This window comes from Vicugna pacos, chromosome X (assembly GCF_048564905.1).
Source record: "Vicugna pacos chromosome X, VicPac4, whole genome shotgun sequence".
Classification (NCBI taxonomy): Eukaryota; Metazoa; Chordata; class Mammalia; order Artiodactyla; family Camelidae; genus Vicugna; species Vicugna pacos.
In genome coordinates this window covers 74666699-74683718 of record NC_133023.1, presented here as the reverse complement: position 1 = coordinate 74683718, position 17020 = coordinate 74666699, and the positions used below count along the sequence as shown (strand labels likewise).

The 17020-nt window shown below is 35.9% G+C and overlaps 1 non-coding gene across 1 annotated transcript; it reads right to left on the bottom strand.

Moving 5' to 3' along the window:
• Positions 1-874: 874 nt before the first annotated feature.
• On the bottom strand, positions 875-947 carry TRNAA-UGC (transfer RNA alanine (anticodon UGC)). Its single transcript has one exon. It is a non-coding gene; the product is annotated as a tRNA-Ala (tRNA).
• Between the last annotated feature and the right edge of the window lie 16073 nt (positions 948-17020).

The following is a 17020-nucleotide window of genomic DNA, read 5'->3' as shown; positions in this document are numbered from 1 at the left end:
CATCATAGAAGAGTCAATTTGTATACTCTGTGCTAGTTTCAAACTACCCACATTATTTCATCAACCAACAAGTGAATGAAAATAAAGATATATATATATATATATATATAAAATGAACAAGATTAGCAGGGTGATGCGATTGGTGAATGGTATTTCAAAACCACATGTATAAATCTTTAAGACCACATGACCAGAAATTGCTTAGCCACATTACCATCCCTCATTTTAATACAGCTATAAAATTCTTTAGCAGGTCCCCACTCACTATCTGCCTTAACCCTCTAGTGCCAGCAGATAGCTGGAGGGATTTTGCTTAGAGAAAAACAGGAAATCCATCATTTCAAGGGGTGAGAAAGAAAACATTTTCTTCCGTCCAGGGCAAGATTTTAAGTCTTTTGCACTTGCCTCATATCAGAAAGAAAATACACACTCGCAAGCAAGCTTTTAACTGAAAGGTTAGCTTTTCTGCAAAGTCTGAATTCTACCTGAATCACAGAAACTTCAAACAGTCTACGGGCACAGGCTTCAGAGATCTGGATAAAGTTGCAAGGCTATTAAAAAATGCTATGGGCTTTAGATTTTGACAGAGTTCAAAAGCTGATACTTTCATTTGAAAGTGTAATTTTCAAAGGAGAAAGGGATGGCTAAAAGAAAGTAAACAATTTTACTTCCCTTCACTGATTTTACCAAAAACCGCTGGCTATATTTCAGAAGACTGAATATCTGTCACATGGCAAAAGCATTGTTTTAAATGGCATGTGATTAGATGGCTACAAAAAAATGAAGGGCCGGTATCTTTTCAGTTCTTTTGTTTGTTTGTTTGTTTTTTGGGGGGGTGAGGGGAGATAATTAGGTTTATTATTATTTTTTTTAATGTAGGTACTGGGGATTGAACCCAGGACCTCGTGCATGCAAAGCACGCGCTCTACCACTGAGCTATATTCTCCCCCTCTGTTCAGTATCTTATATGAACATACTTGAACATCAGCTGTGAGAGGACGGCCAAACAATTTCCTTCTGTACGAGCTGCCTCTTCAACATTGGCATTAGTGTCTGATTAAAGCTTGGTGAAAAGTCACTGAGTTATTATGCTTTTGTTCTTTATGTGAAGGACCAGAGGGCAGAAAGTTTTGATAAGGCTGTGGACCTAGAAAAGAGTTCTCACCAACTTCTCCTTCTCCCCAAGCGGTCCAGTCAGGTACAGTTCTGTACTATATCATTTTCCAATTATGGTTCTTTCCTCAAGATGAAGAACATGACTTTTATGCCTCTATGTAACCCCAAAACATCACAGGGCCCTACGTGACCCAATCTGTGAAAGGAGTTGCATTTAAAAGAGTGATACATTTTAGAATGCTCAGGTTGGCCCGGAAGATTTGCACAGCCTTCTGCATAGAAAGCTTACCAGAGATGCGACAAAGTTATCCTCTGCTTTTCGAAAATTCATGTTACGTCACTTAGCTCTTACAAAAGACTTACGTTAGCACCTGTTTTTGCTAACTGAAAAAAAAAAATCCAAAAAGTAATTTCTCTTTTACAAAAAAAAAAAAAAAGGTGAAAATAGCATTGAGTATTTGTTTTGCAGTGAGCCGTTGTGAGGCAGTGCACACCCAGAGCAGTGAGAATGGCATTCCAAAGCTCCTTCCCCGGGAACTACCTTCAGCATCAAGCTGCCATAACTTTGAACTGTGTCTGTGAGCATCTGTGCTTTATCTCGATTTATTTTGGCATCCATTAGCAAGATGTGTCCTAAGGTAACTGCTTCTTTGCTTTACACCATTTTGGTTTGTGAAAGGTTTCGTAGGAACACTACTTTCAGATAGCGGGGGAGACCTCTATATACATATTCCTGTCTCTATCCTCAGTTCCTCGGCATAACAACTGTTAAAAATCTTCCGTGCTCTCTCTCATCTACCAAGTTCTTTCATTGCCATAATGCTCTCTCTGTTCACTTCCTCCTTCTCTGCCCTGCAGAATATTGCCCCTGTGAGCAGAAGTTGTCTCCAGTAAATCTCTTCCCATCCACAGGCCATTCTAGAAGGGCTAGCAATTCAACAGCTTTATTCTCTCCCCTTGGCAAGAGTGGTTCTTCCCTTACTCTGACTACTCTCTTGCAGGAAATTGTCATGAAACATCTCATTACATTTGAAACCCCCAGTAGTACCTAGCACATCCCTAAGGTCATTTTAGGTGTTTAAAAACTATTTACTGGTTGAAAAATGTGCAGATTTTACTAGCATCCTATTCGGGAACTACTTCTTTCAGCTCCTCATTTTTTGCCATGTCATATTAGCAGAAAAAAAAAAAAGAACTAACAATGTACTTTCTGATCTATGAGAAATGTTAAAACAGACTCACATCTTAAGGTACCTAAAATGTAATCCACGAGATCAACACTCAGGGATGTTGAAAGACTACGAAGTTTCATAGAAATGTTGTTCTGCATGCCAAACTGACAGTGGTGTCATCCACATTACCTGTGCTGCAGCCTTTGTTTGAGAATCATGTCCCTCCTTCTGATATGCCTGGGCTAAAAGAACATTCACAAATGAAGGAAAAAAATAATGCAGAAATCACACATATACATACCACTTCTATGAAGAAGAAGAATGTATCATTAGGTCAATTCTTGATGTTCCACATTAAAAGAAAGGACCAGAGACATAAAGAAACCAAAAATCATACTTATAAAAATTAAGGCAATATGAGATTTTTTTTTTTTGTTGCACATTTGCCTTGACTCACATTTGGCCTTTCAATAATGCAAGGGTTTGTAGTCCTTGAACACACTACAAATGAGAATGGCAGAAGACAGACTGGGGACAATTTTGGTGTATGCTTAGAAAAAAAAATCACAAAGCCATGTGAGTGGATCCAGTACAAATTCACGCTGCCTAATGTCGGCTGTTCTTCCTCTGCTAGTGAGCAGTCCTTTTATTCCTTTTTACTGACTTCCTGTTATGCTTCTGAAATGATTTCTCCAGGCAGGCTAAAGGGTTCTGGTGCCGATATCTGATGTGTGGGTGTTTTCGCCACACCAAACAACTCTCCGATACCAGCTGAGTCTCCCACAACTTAATTCTGACACTATCTACCTGAAGATATCATCACATCCTAGAGGTTAAGGTCTCAGTCGTACAAGACTGCCTCCTCCTCGTTCAGATACCAATTGCAAGGTCAGGTTATGAGCTGTACTTCTGAACGACTGGCTGTAAATCAGAGGTTCCCATGACCCCTTCCTTGGGTTTGTCTAATTTGCTAGAGTTGAAATAGGAAAGAACAAGTCTGACTCTATATTAGATCTGTTTCTTTCACTTTAACATTTGTGTTCTATTGCTTGTTAATCACTAAAGGGATGTGGCCTATAAGCTTAAATTATATATAATAGCCCATCTCTGGGAACCCTGCCTCCCAGGTAGTGAGCATTAAGCTAAAATACTTTTATTTTGCTTACAGGAAACATCCTGACTAGGCTCACCTGCGAATGACTGCAGGAAGGAAGAAATTAACACCCCCCTCCGGAGTGTGGCCAGAACCAGGACTTTACTCCCTCCCTTTTTAGTATAAAAGGACCCTGACTTCTGACTCAGGAAAGATGGTTCTTTGGGACACCAGTCCACCATCTTCACAGTCTGCTGGCTTTTTGAATAAAGTTTCTATTCCTTGCCCCAGTAATTCATCTCCCAATTTATTGGTCTGTTGTGTGGTAAGCAGTATGAGCTTAGACTCAGTAACAAAGTGGCTCACAGAACTCAGAGAAACATTTTGCTTACTAGACTATCACCAGTTTATTATAAAAGGACATAACTCAGGAACAGCCAGATGAAAGAGATTTATAGGACTAGGTGTGGGGAAAGGGTGTGGAGTTTCCATGCTCTCCCTGAGAGGCACCACTCTCCCAGCACCTCCACAGGTTCACCAACTCAGAAAGTCCCTGAACCCCCTCTTTTGGGTTTTTATGGAGGCTTCATTGGATAGGCATGATTGGCTAAATTATTTATCCTCCAGTCCCTCTCTCCTCCCTAGAGATCAGGGGGTGCCACTGAAAGTTCAAACCCTCTAATCACATGATTGTTTCTCCTAGCAACCAGCTCCCATTCTTAGGTGCTTTCCAAAAGTCACCTCATTAACATAGCAAGAGACACCTTTATCCCTCTCATTTAAGAAAATTCCAAGGGTTTTAGGAGCTCTGTGCCAGAAACAGGGAAGAAGACTACTTTATTTTTTTTTTTTAATGAATCACAATATCACACAGGCCTTCTCCATACTCCCAAGCCCATCCTTCATCTTTGGTCTTTAAAACACTCCTATAAGAAACCTCACTTTATACTTTCCTGAGAAGATTGAGGGGCATCAACTTCTGCAACTTTTCTCCTCTCCACATCAGCATATCTATCAACACATTTTCAGTACTGTTGTATAACTTCAGGAAAGATGCCCTCTTCACCCTTGGTTCATCACCGTACCTTTGCTCTTAATCCCATCTCGGTCCATTTCCCCTAAAACCTAGCTCTATCCTTTACACCAGGTGTCATTAACTCAAAGTTTGATCTTAGCCCACAGACTTGTGTTTTTGGTCTGCATGGAGTTTTGTTTGGTTTTGTTTTTTAGTGCTTTTAGACAGGACACACACTCTTAATTTTGTCTCTGCTCCCACTCTTTCCTACTGAACTACATTCACTGCCTTCAATTATTTACCACCTGCCCAGACCCTGAAGACATTTGAGCTTTGACCCCTGCCTTACATCTCCAGGCCTTTTCACTGGCTCCTTTGCTTCTGTTTAAATTCTCAGAGACTTCATATCTTAAAAAAAAATACAACTTATCTCTTCTTTGGACCTTGCCATCTCCAGAAGCTACTTTCAGACCCATGCTTCTTTGTACCCCTCTATGTCCTCACTTTACCCTAATTACCCTGTGCAGGGTAGAAAATACACACACACACACACACACTTACACATATCAAGAATTGAATTCTACAAGTAATAATAATACATATTAATGAATGATAGACATGGCTCCTTTTCTTTCCAATTTTGAAAAATAATTTAACCCCTGAGGTTCAGTTTCTCTATTTGTTAATATCTTTCCATCGGGTTGTTTTAACAAAATAAAAGAATAATAATAGATTCTGTTATTTAATGTCTGCTGTGTGTCAGGCTCTGTGTTGAGTGATTGACATATAGTATGCCATTTACTTTTCACAATAGCCAATGAACAATATGCCATCATCATCACTTTATAAGAATGAAATGGAAATTTACCAGTTTAGGTAACTGGCCTAAACTTGCACAAAGAGAAGGTGAAAGAGCCACAAAGGTACATAACTCACATCAAAATATTTGGATATTTCTTTTAAGCCCTGGGTTTGAGTACCTACTGATTTTTGTAGTTATATTAGTCCTGAGTAGAAAGAAATTAACATAGCACCTTCTGTCCTCTGATGTCATTTAGCTCCATCTAGATGTAGACCCTCACAGTACATTTCCCAGTGTCTGAAGCCATGGAAAATTTCTTTTTCAGTCATATGTCCATTTCTTTCCTCCTTCACATTGACCTTACCATTTCTAAGGATAAACAGACATGAAGGAAGACATCTGTTTTGTCCCTGAGTACAGCCTCTTGCAGGTCCATTGAATGAATTACCAACTGAGAACAGTGCTCTTATAATTTAACCACGGAGACATAAACTTCAATTTCTTCTTGTTTCTCTTTCACTAAATTCTGAGAATTACAACTGATAGGAAAATTGCAGTTATCTGACAAATCTGAATCACTTTCATTATGAACACCAGCCAGAACTGCTGTGCTCATATGAAGCTGCATTAACTAAAAAAGGTCAACTTTGTTTTGCTGTCTTTTAATTTTTTAAATATCTATACTATCACAGAAAGAAGCACAAAAGCCTTCCAACTAGAAATGAAATGAGTCACCCAAATATGTAAGTCCTTCAGGTGTTCTCACTGGATGAAATAGCGAGATTGGCAAGGCAGGTTTAAAACATAAGCTACGTGGCTTGACATCAAGAATGCTGGGAAGACCTTCTGTTCCCCTCCCTTAATCTAATTCCATATTGTTGCCTGGGCTAGACATGCTTATAAGCCAGGACAAACATTTTCATTCTCCATTAAGAGCCAAGGCTGAAAATGTAAAATCTCCCAGGAGAGACAACACATAAACTTCTCTTACTCACACTGACGTAAAAATGACTGATACCAGATCTTTCCCTGAAAGCAGACTTTTAAAGGAGATGAAAAGTTTCAAGAACTGCTTTTATCTTAGGCTTCTTATTTTCCAGCCTTACCTCCCAAAATGATGGATATCATCACTTGCGTTCCTTTAACAGGACGCCTCTGAAAGCTCCAAACATGAGGCAAAACGTTGGTTCCATATCAAGATCCTTCTTGCTGCTGCTACCACATATAAATGGCTCAAATTCTTGGCCTTAATCCTGATCTTTTGTAGCAGAGGCTGCTTTTCTGGGTTCCTGACTCTGTGATGCCTAAGTTCTTTGCACTTATTATTTTTACTCACTGTGCTCCTTAATACATGTGCGGTTTTCCCAGCCGTGTTTAACCATTTGGTTGCCTAGTTTTCATCCTAGATCTGGTCTTCTTTTTTTTTTTTTAACATTTTTTATTGATTTATAATCATTTTACAGTGTTGTGTCAAATTCCAGTGTTCAGCACAATTTTTCAGTCATTCATGGACATATACACTCATTGTCACATTTTTTCTCTGTGATTTATCATAACATTTTGTGTATATTTCCCTGTGCTATACAGTGTAATCTTGTTTATCTATTCTACAATTTTGAAATCCCAGTCTATCCCTTTCCACCCTCTACCCCCCTGGTAACCACAAGTCTTCTTGAATGAGTCCTCTCCCTGGACTTATCTCGACTCCTCATTCCAAACAGACCAGGCGCCTGATGACAGTGCCTATCCCCGAGTCTATTTCTCCATTTTGCCTCAAGTCTCCAACCAAAGCTTGACTGTTCTCCTCTGTATAAAATAATCATAGATCCACCACAGAGCAGAGAAGTGGCTATAAATATGAATATTTCTCACCTGACTTAAAGAGAGTAATGATGACAGGAGAAGCAGAGAAACAGTACTAGGTAGCAGGTAAGCACTGGGACTCTAAAGTCAATCTGCATTTAAATTCCATCTTCTCCCTTGACTAGTTTTATGATACTAGGCAGGAAATGATGAGGCCAGTGTGAGGGAGTAAGGAGATGGACACATGACTAGAAAAGAAGTTCCACATGGTTCCAGAATGCTGGGCAGGGTATTCTAAGAGTTTATATATAGAGTTAAATGTCTTTAAGGGACAGAGGGTGCTAGTAGCTGTGTTAATTTCTTTGGACCCTACGTTAATATAGCTACAAAATTTAACACGTACTCACACCCAGGGCTTAAAATAAATACCCAAAATCACTCAGTCTTAACTTTTTCATGTATACAGCGAGGATAACAATACCATCTACCTCAAAGAGCTGTTGTGACATTAAGTGGTATATTCAGGTGAAACACGTAAGAAGCACAAGTAAGGGTTCGATAAATGTAGGCTGGCGGCATCATGGTTAATCTCTTTGGTTTTGGTGGAGAAGAAAAAGAAATCATAATTCCAAGTGATCGTCAGGAAGGTCTGAGGTTGCATCCAGCTTGTTCAGCACATCATATGTTTAAATGTCAATTGAGGGTACCAAATATTGAGGGTACTCACTACTGAGACCAGTGCCTCAATGGTCGATATAATCGAGATCATCTGCATCCCTTTGTGTTTTACACTTTGTTGAGTTGTGTTTACCTAGTTGTTAAAGTTTTATTTTCTTTCTATTGCCATTTTCACTCTAAAGCAATTTGGCCAAGATATGGCTTTACTCTGAAGGCATAGTGATGTGTGTCTGTTATTGTACCAGTTGCCCAGGGTAAAGAATATTTAGTTTAGTTTAGTTTTGTTTTTTAAAAGAATGCTTGGAAGTAGGGTCAAGTATCTTGAATAATATTTGATATGCAAGGGAATTCAATAAGATGTATATTTTGCTTTCAGGGAACAGATAAGTCAGGTTTCAAAGACCTCCATGAACTCACATATTTTGGCTGTTGAATTACACTCTAAATAGTGATACTAGCAGGGGTGCAGTGGAGAAGAACACTCTTCTCATGCTATCTGACTTTAGAAAAACAAGCACAAATCAGCAGGCTTTCTGAGCCAATGACATTCTCTTTCATCTGGGCAGCCTGACACACATGTATCTCCACAAACAGATTGTCTGCCTAGGGGGTGAGTGCAGACTCAGCCAATGAGTACACTGAAGGCATTCTGACCAGAACGCCACCTGTAGGGAGGAATAGTCATGTGATCTAATAGTGTAGTCACTAAAGGGGAAAACAGAATAAAGCAACCACCACCAACAACTTCAGAGACAGCAAGCTCAGTCTGATAAAGGGTAAGCTGTTCCCTGAGTCAGAATATTGAATCCTTGCCCCACACCCAGATAGAGCCTCCAAGAATCAAGGCACACCTTGGGTGAATACTATATTGGGAGTTATCAACTTCTAACAAAGCAGCCAATACAAATGGAAAACGCAGGAATGCATAATTAGAGAGGGGGTGCCTCAAATTGAGCTAACTCTAGTGACTATTAGTGACAAGCCTTTAAAGCAACAGGAGATTTTAGGCAAAGGACACGCAGAGAGTTTATCAGTAGGGGAGGCAACAGACTTTGTAATGTTCTTACCAGCAACGACGCGTTTCAGGAAGAAACCACGTCAGCAGTATCATCTTTGAACATGAAGGACAATGAGATACCTAACAGCTGTTGCCCATTTTTTAAACCATTTCCAATCTCAATGAAACATCCTTGGGAAGAACTTGGAAAACAAATCTTGCCCAAATCCTACTATAATGAGGCAAATACCATTAGAAACAAATTGGCTGCTTGGGGCTTGCAACCACCTCTGGGAGATAGCAAAAAGCCCTGGAGTCACAAACATTGATATCAATGAATTTTTGATCTCAAAATATTATGGGGAAGCTCAGTAGCGACTTTCCAATTTTATTTGCTGTACCTAAACAGAAGAAATGTGATTTGTAGATTATCAAAAGGCCCTAGTTCAGATTGTAGAGTTAGTAATTGCCAAATTTCTATTTTTAAAACGAAGGTGTTTCTATACCAAAGCCCATTAAAAACAGAGGAGGGCTGAAGTTAATATGGATTTTTTTGATTGTGATGAAAAACACATAACGTGAGATTTAACCTCTTAACAAATGTTTAAATATACAGTACAGCATTGTTAGCTATAAACATGGTGTTAAACGGTGGCTCTCTAGAACTTTCTCATCTTGTATAACTGAAGCTCTGTATTCATTGAACTCCTGCCCCCACCAGCAACCACCATTTACTTTCTGCTTCTATGAGTATGACTACTTGTATTTGTCCTTCGGTGACTGGCTTATTTCACTTAGTATAATGTCCTCAAGGTTTATCCACATTGTAACATAGGACAGAATTTCTTTATTTTAATATGGATTCTTCTTCATTTTTTTTTTTACTCTCCTGAAACGCAATACCTCTAAAGTATTTAGATTCTGCATATAAATTTACTTCTACGCTGAGAACTTCCCATTCAACACCTGTAAGAACTAAGCATGTTTTTCTCCAAGATACTAAATTTTATCATTTCTTCTTCAAAGTTCAAATAGCAGGCACCCCTCACTAAAGAGGCTAAGGTCAGTTGACATTTTTGTAAGCTTTAAATAATAGACCAACAGAGCATATACTCCTCTTGTAGGGATTTAATAAATGCAGTCATCCAGCAATTAAGAAACTAGACCATCTTTATAAAATCAGTTTGTTTTTCATTTGGCAATGAAAATATGTGTGACTATTTGGATTTTCAGAAAACAAAGATCCCAGAAAAAAAAAATTTGGGGTAGTTTAAAGACTACATTGAAAAAAAGACAGACAGGAAAAGTAGAATAAATAGGTAAGGAACGTATGCTTCAGCTAACATTTTCAGATGTCATCAATTTTCTATTCATGCTTTTTCCTTATTTTCAATGTCAAACTTTTAATCAGGCCAGGGATTCTGAAAGAAGGGAGCAACGTTGTGACCATAGTACTACAATGTTATGATTCACTATTGTAACATAACTATTATCTAAATAATGACCATAATTTGTTCTTAACCCACAGTCCAGTTAATTAAATATGTACTGAACATCTTCAGTGCACAGAACACAGTATCAGGCACAGTGGAAAGGATAAAAATGATTGATGAGACAGTTTCTACTGTTAATAGTTTATGGTCTAGACATACAATATATTTTTATTCTGTGGCTGGAGAATAATTAATAAATGCATTAACAGGTATTAAAATTATACTGAAATGCCTGACTTTCAGCATAAGAGGTATTCCTGAAAATGTATTTATTTCTTGAACCATTTTCTTCAAATTTTTTATTAATTTTTTGAACATATTTCAAACAGCTGCCTCAAAGTCCTCAGTTACTAAATCCAACATCGTGGGCCCACTCAGAGTCAGTTTCTACTATCATTTTTTTTTTCCCCTGAGCATGGGTTATATTTTGCTATTTCCTTGCATATGTAGTAATATTTTGGCAAAACATGGGTATTTAAATAATATACCAACTTTATATTTTTTTTTATTTTTATCAGGGTTGTTTGTTTTGTTTTAGTAACTGCATGAACCTAAACTGTGGACTTTGTCTCCCACATTGTGGCCAATGATGTCTTCATTTTTTTTTTTAATTAATGTAGCTTTCAGGGCATCACCCCTTTATCTGCATAGCTTAGTGGTCAGCCAAGTATTTGGGCAGAAGTTTTATTTAAACATTTTGAGCCTGAAAGGCATCCACCCAATGCCAATCAATTTGTGTGTGGGTTCATGAGTTAATTTGAATTTGCTGTCAATTATCAAGTCTCCCTTGGTTTCACTTTTGGCTTGGCTCTCTGGAGACTTCCCTATACATGTGTAATTTTCCTTTCAACCGAGGATGTGTGATCGAAACACATTTGCCCTTCTGTTGATCTCTTATGTCTAGAATCTTCCCATTAAATTTCTGGCTGGCCCATTACTTATTTCAAATCTGTGAGTTTAGACCAAAGCTCTGGTTTTCTTTCATTTTTTCAAACCTAGTACACCAATATTTGCCAGAAAAGCTACTTTTTAACTCTCATAATTAAGTCCCCCTTTTTGGCAGCAAGTTCTCTGGTTTTCATGCATAGCCCCGGTGAATGTTAAAATACTATTATTCTTGCTGACCAAGCATTGATGGGGAAGTGAGGAGGTGTCTTCTCCAGGCAAGGAGATCATAATATTTTCCCTGTTTTAACTAAAAGCTCTTACAGTTTTTTCAAGAATAAACACTTCTCAATTTGTTGTTAGACACTGCTCCATTTCCAGTGTCCTGAAATGTTTGTTTTGACTATGTTTTCAGTTTCATACTTGTATTTTGTAGAGAGAAATCACCAATCTCTTCACAGCTCCATAGCCAGAAGCCCCTCTAACATTCTCTTCAATAACTTTAATTAGGATTTGGCCCCCAACTACGCCACCAAAATTTGTCAAAGTCACCAATAGGCATCACATTGCTGAATCCCATTTTCAGTCCTAATCCTTCTTGACCCATAAGCAGCATTTGACATCATTAGTCACTTTCTCCTTCTTGAAGCACTTTACTTGATCTCTTGGGCAACAGTCTCCCTTTAAAAAATTCACTGGCATCAGTGGTTATTCCTTATCAGTCTTCTTGGCTGGTTCCTTCTAATCTTCATGACCTTTAAATATTGAATGACCGGAGGGCTCAGTCCTCAGATCTCTTGTCTTTTCTATCTACCCTTACTGCCAGGGTGGTTTCATCTTGTCTCATGGCTTTAATAAATCCTAGACATTGAAGATCTCCAAATTTTGTCAACTTTCTCAAACCAAGAAAACTGAGTAAAATATAAAACAATAACATAAAATAAATTTTAAAAATAGAGATGATTGCAGTGCAATCAAGCATATCAGTTACTATATTAAGTGTGAAGTGACTTCTTCCCTTAAAAGCGTCAAGTGGTGGATTGGAATGAATTTTAAAAAGGTATCTCCCTAAGACGTCTTTTATAGGAAACATTCTTAAAATGAAATAATAATGAAAGGGTAAAAATAAAGGAATGGGCAAGTGAATGTCAGAAAAATGGTAAAATAAGCAAGAGTAACATTATTAAAACAATAAAAAGCAGAATTTGATTTTAAAAGCATCAAGCAGAGTAAAAAGCATGATTAATATAAAAGGTGGAATTTACAAAAAGATATATCAGTTATATAATTCTTTGCACTGAAAAAGATAAATTTATTAAGCAAAGCCTGCTATAAATTCAAGAAGAAATTGATTTTTAAATATGACTGTAGTAAGAAACATCAGTATATCTCTTTCAGAGGTACACATATTAATAGGCCAAAAATAAGTTAATGCTATATCATATTATAATGCCTTTCACTATGTATAACATACGTAGACCTTCATCTCCCTCCGATAGAGAGCTTTTTTTCACATCCACTGAATATTTTTTAAAATCATGTATTTACCACAAAATAGAAAACTTAACACCTTCAAAAGATGCTACATGCAAGCCACATATTCTGTCATAATCCAACAAACTAGAAACAAATTATAAAATGATGCCAAAAACAAAATCAAGGAATCTTAAATAAGTAGGAACTAGAAAAGACAATCTTGGATGACATTTGGTTCACAGAGGCCATCAAAATTGAAATTAAAATCATCTGGAATAAACTGAAGAGGAAAACATTTCTACCAGAACCTATGGGATACAGAGACCTCTGTACTTAGAAGAAAATAAACAGGCTTAAATGCCTTTATATTCAAAAGGAAATATGAAAATATATGACCTCATTTCTCATTAAAAATGTTTGAGAGAACTACAAGATCAACCTTGTAGGAACTAGGAATAAATAGACAAAGCTGAAATCAATAAGTTGGAAAGCAAAAATATATAAATAATAAATAAATATAAAATCTTTTTAAAGGAAACATCAATAAAATAGTTAACTACCTCATAAGCATGGTTAAGAATGAGAGAGAGCACATATATAGTATTACAATTATAAATGAAATATAACCACAGATAGAGATTATATAATTCTCTTCTGAAGAGATTGAACATGCAATTCCAAGACAACAAATTTTAATACCCAGAGAAAAAATTGATGATCTTCTAACAAAATATGATTTTTAAAAATTACCCCCAAAGAATTGGAAAACTTAACTAGACTAATTATGATAGAGAGATTGAAAATGTGGTTCAAGGACTGTCATTGAAAAAGGAGAAGCAGATTGATTTAAAGTTGAATTTGTCAACTCTGTAATGAACAGATCATTTTCATGTTATCTACACTATTTCCAGAGAGAAAAAAATGAAAGTTTTTCCAATTCATTTTATGAAGCTAGCATAAGTTCATTATTCACGACTAGGAAAAGAGTATTAAAATAAACCTTATAAGCCAATGTGAATATAGATGTAAACATTCTAAATAGCATATTAGAAAATACAATTCATCAATGTATCAAATTATAATACACTGTAGCCAATTAGTGTGTATTCCACAAGTGCAAAGTGTTCTATATCAGGGTATCTAGCTGCATAATTCATTTAATTAATAAATCAAAGGAGAAAAGCCATAGTATTATATCAACAAATGGTAAAAACTTACTTGATAAAGTTCAGCAGCCATTTCTAGTAAACTAAGTAAAATAACAATGGAAGAAAACTACCTAAATATAATAAATACTATCAAAAACCTCAAACAAATAGTGTCTCAAAAAGTCAGACCCTAAAACCAATACAATTAAAATCAGTAGCTAAGGGATCGAGTTTTTATCATTATTTTCAATATTGTCTTGGATATTCTAGCAACAGCACTAAGGTAAGACAACTAAATAACTGGTGTGGATATCAGAAAGGAGGTAAAATGATTGCACAATAGTTTACCTGAAAAACTAAACATAATCTTTGGGAAAAAAATTAGAAGAGAATTTAATGAGTTGCTTGAATAATACATAACTATGCAAATGTTAAGTGCTGTTTGTTATTCTAGCAATAAGAACTTAGAAAAGACAATGGGAAAAAATATTTTACACACAACAGACAAAAAAACTAAATAAATAGAAATAAAAACAAAGTCAAAGAACCCAAATGGAGAAAATGATAAACACAGAAGAGTTCAAAACAAGGTCTGAACAAATATAATAAAACTATCAGTTATCTTAAAACTAATCTCTAAAATCAATACAATTCCACTTAGAATCCCAACAATATTGTTGTTTCAAAATTGGATAAAATGATCTTAAAATTTAGGTTGAAGGTTAAATGACAAAGGATAGCCAAAAATTATGAAAAAAAAGTTGGTTGATCTTGCTTTATAAATAAAGTATATCATAAATCCACTTTAATCAAATCAGTATGGTATTGGTATACGCATATGCAAGTAGATCAATAGAACACAATCAGAAAACTGAAATAGATTCCAATATATGAGAATTTAAAATATGACAAAAGTAATATTTTAATCCTTTGAGAAAAGGCTGACTCTTTTCCATAAATGTCACTGGCATAATTAGCTATTCATCTAAAAGAAAACAAACTTAAAACCTTCAGTTAAACCATGAACAAAAACATTAATGCATTTCAGACTGATTAAAAATTTAAATGTGAAGAAAATGACAAAAGTCATGTAAGAACACACAACAGTTTATACGTAAAATCTGGGGCCCGTAAAAATGATTAGCTTCTTAATCCTAACTGGAAACTCAGGCAGTTTAAAAGGAAAAAAAAAAAGTAGATATATTAGACCGTATAAAAATGTAATACCATGGAAAGACAGTGAAAACATGTATCTATAATTTAGGTATAGGAGGAAAGCTATTCTCGTAGGTTGCTGGTGAAATTATGCACTAATTGATAAAGCTTTTCTTGAAGCATTGTCGATAGACTCTCCAATCTAGAACTCTCAATTTTAGGAAATATAAAACAAAAATTAAAACACCAATAAATGAGGATTATATATAAGGCTATATATATTACAGCATCATTCATAATGGCAAAAAAAGAAAGAAAAAGAAATGAATGTCTTTCTGTAGGGGCACTACTGAATAAATTATGCTGCAGCTTCAAAATAGAATCTGCAGACATTAAAAAAAGAATTAACCCTTTCTATACCAGCTTTCTTTGAGGAATTTCCGTAGGTTATATTTGAATAAGAAAACTAAGTGCAGAAAATATCTGCGGGTGGGGCCCAGGAATGTGCATTTTACAGTTGCCCAACAAAGTCTGAGAATTTTTCATAATTGCTGTGAATGAAAAACTACTTTACATAGGGAAATCAGGATTGATCAAGTCCTGTACATAAATAGTAGCTCTCCATTTTTTAACCCAAACAAATGCATCCTTACTTTGATGCTGTTAGTCTCTTAGAAATCCAGACCAAAATTCTTTTGATGGGCATTCAGCCTTTAACAGCTCCTTATCTCTCTTCTTAGAGTAACCATATGCCAAAGGGTCAGGTGGCACTTTTTAGGGAAGCACATTCAGACACAATATTAAGTGGAATATTCTTGCATATGCCCCTGTTCAGATCCTTCTTAAGTGTCAAGAGTTAGACATAACACAATCAGCCTTCCAGTACTATGATTCTTGACAACTCTTAGATTTCTTTCTGCAGGTTTTGTGTGTGTTCTAAATAAATGCCCACCATCCCCACCCTGCCACACACAAAATAAACCTACATAACATTCAGTAGTATTGAGCTGTAGAAAATATTTTTAGAGCCCACATATGTCATTCATTGCTTTAACAAATTTTTACTCAGCACTGGTTTTATATAAATATTATAGCAGTTTTTCTGAGTATGTAATGATGAAAAATAAAGACATGATTCCTGGGCTCCTGAATCTTAAAGACTAGTGGAGAAGACAGACAATAAATATGTGTAATTATTATGTGTAAAAAAATTCCATAATGCTTTGATTCTTAGACTTACTTTTTTTTAACACCTCTGAACTCTAAATGTATCTTATAATTGATGATGTATCAAACTTACTTGGCAGAATTCTTAGTTTGTTTTAAAATAATGATGCATCTTACAATTGATGGCATGTGGTGCAATGAAAGAAAACGTGTGTTCACAAACTGGAGTATGTTTTATGAATTTTTTTTTAAGTGAGAAAAGCGAGAGAAGATAATGGGCTTACTGAGGAATGATCAGATAATGTTTTCTTTTATATTTCTTTTGCTAGAATTGATCTTTACCAACTTCTACAACACTCATACAATTTTTTTTTAAATCTTCAGAATGTTTAATCCAATCCAAGAAAAAATACCAGGAGTATATAAGTATTGATGCTTGTTTTCAAATATTACCTTAAAAGTTATCAGCTACAATATTTTCTGAACTATGGTAGTGGAGGTGGCAGTGTAAACAAATGGAATAAGTTGCAAAGTATTTAATAGAGTCAACAGAACAGATAAGATGTGAGAGGTGAGGGGTTCTGATATGGGTTGCTTGGTATGAAGCCATTATGACATATAAAAACAACTATTAGCAGGACTGTTTTTAATAGCCAACACATGGAAACAATCTAAAAGTCCACCAAGAGATGACTGGATAAAGAAGATGTGGTATATATATATAATGGAGTATTACTCAGTCATAAAAAAGAATGAAATAATGCTATTTGTAGCAGCATGGATGGACCTAGAGATGACCATATTAAGTGAAATAAGTCAGACAGAGAAAGACAAATATCATATAATATCACTTATATATGGAATCTAAAAAATGGTACAAATTCTGCTTGCAAACCAAAAACAGACCCATGGACATAGAAAACAGACTATGGTTACCAAAGGGGAAAGGGCAGAGAGGGATAAATCAGGGGGTGGGGATTAACAGACACACATTACTATATATAAAATAGATAAACAACA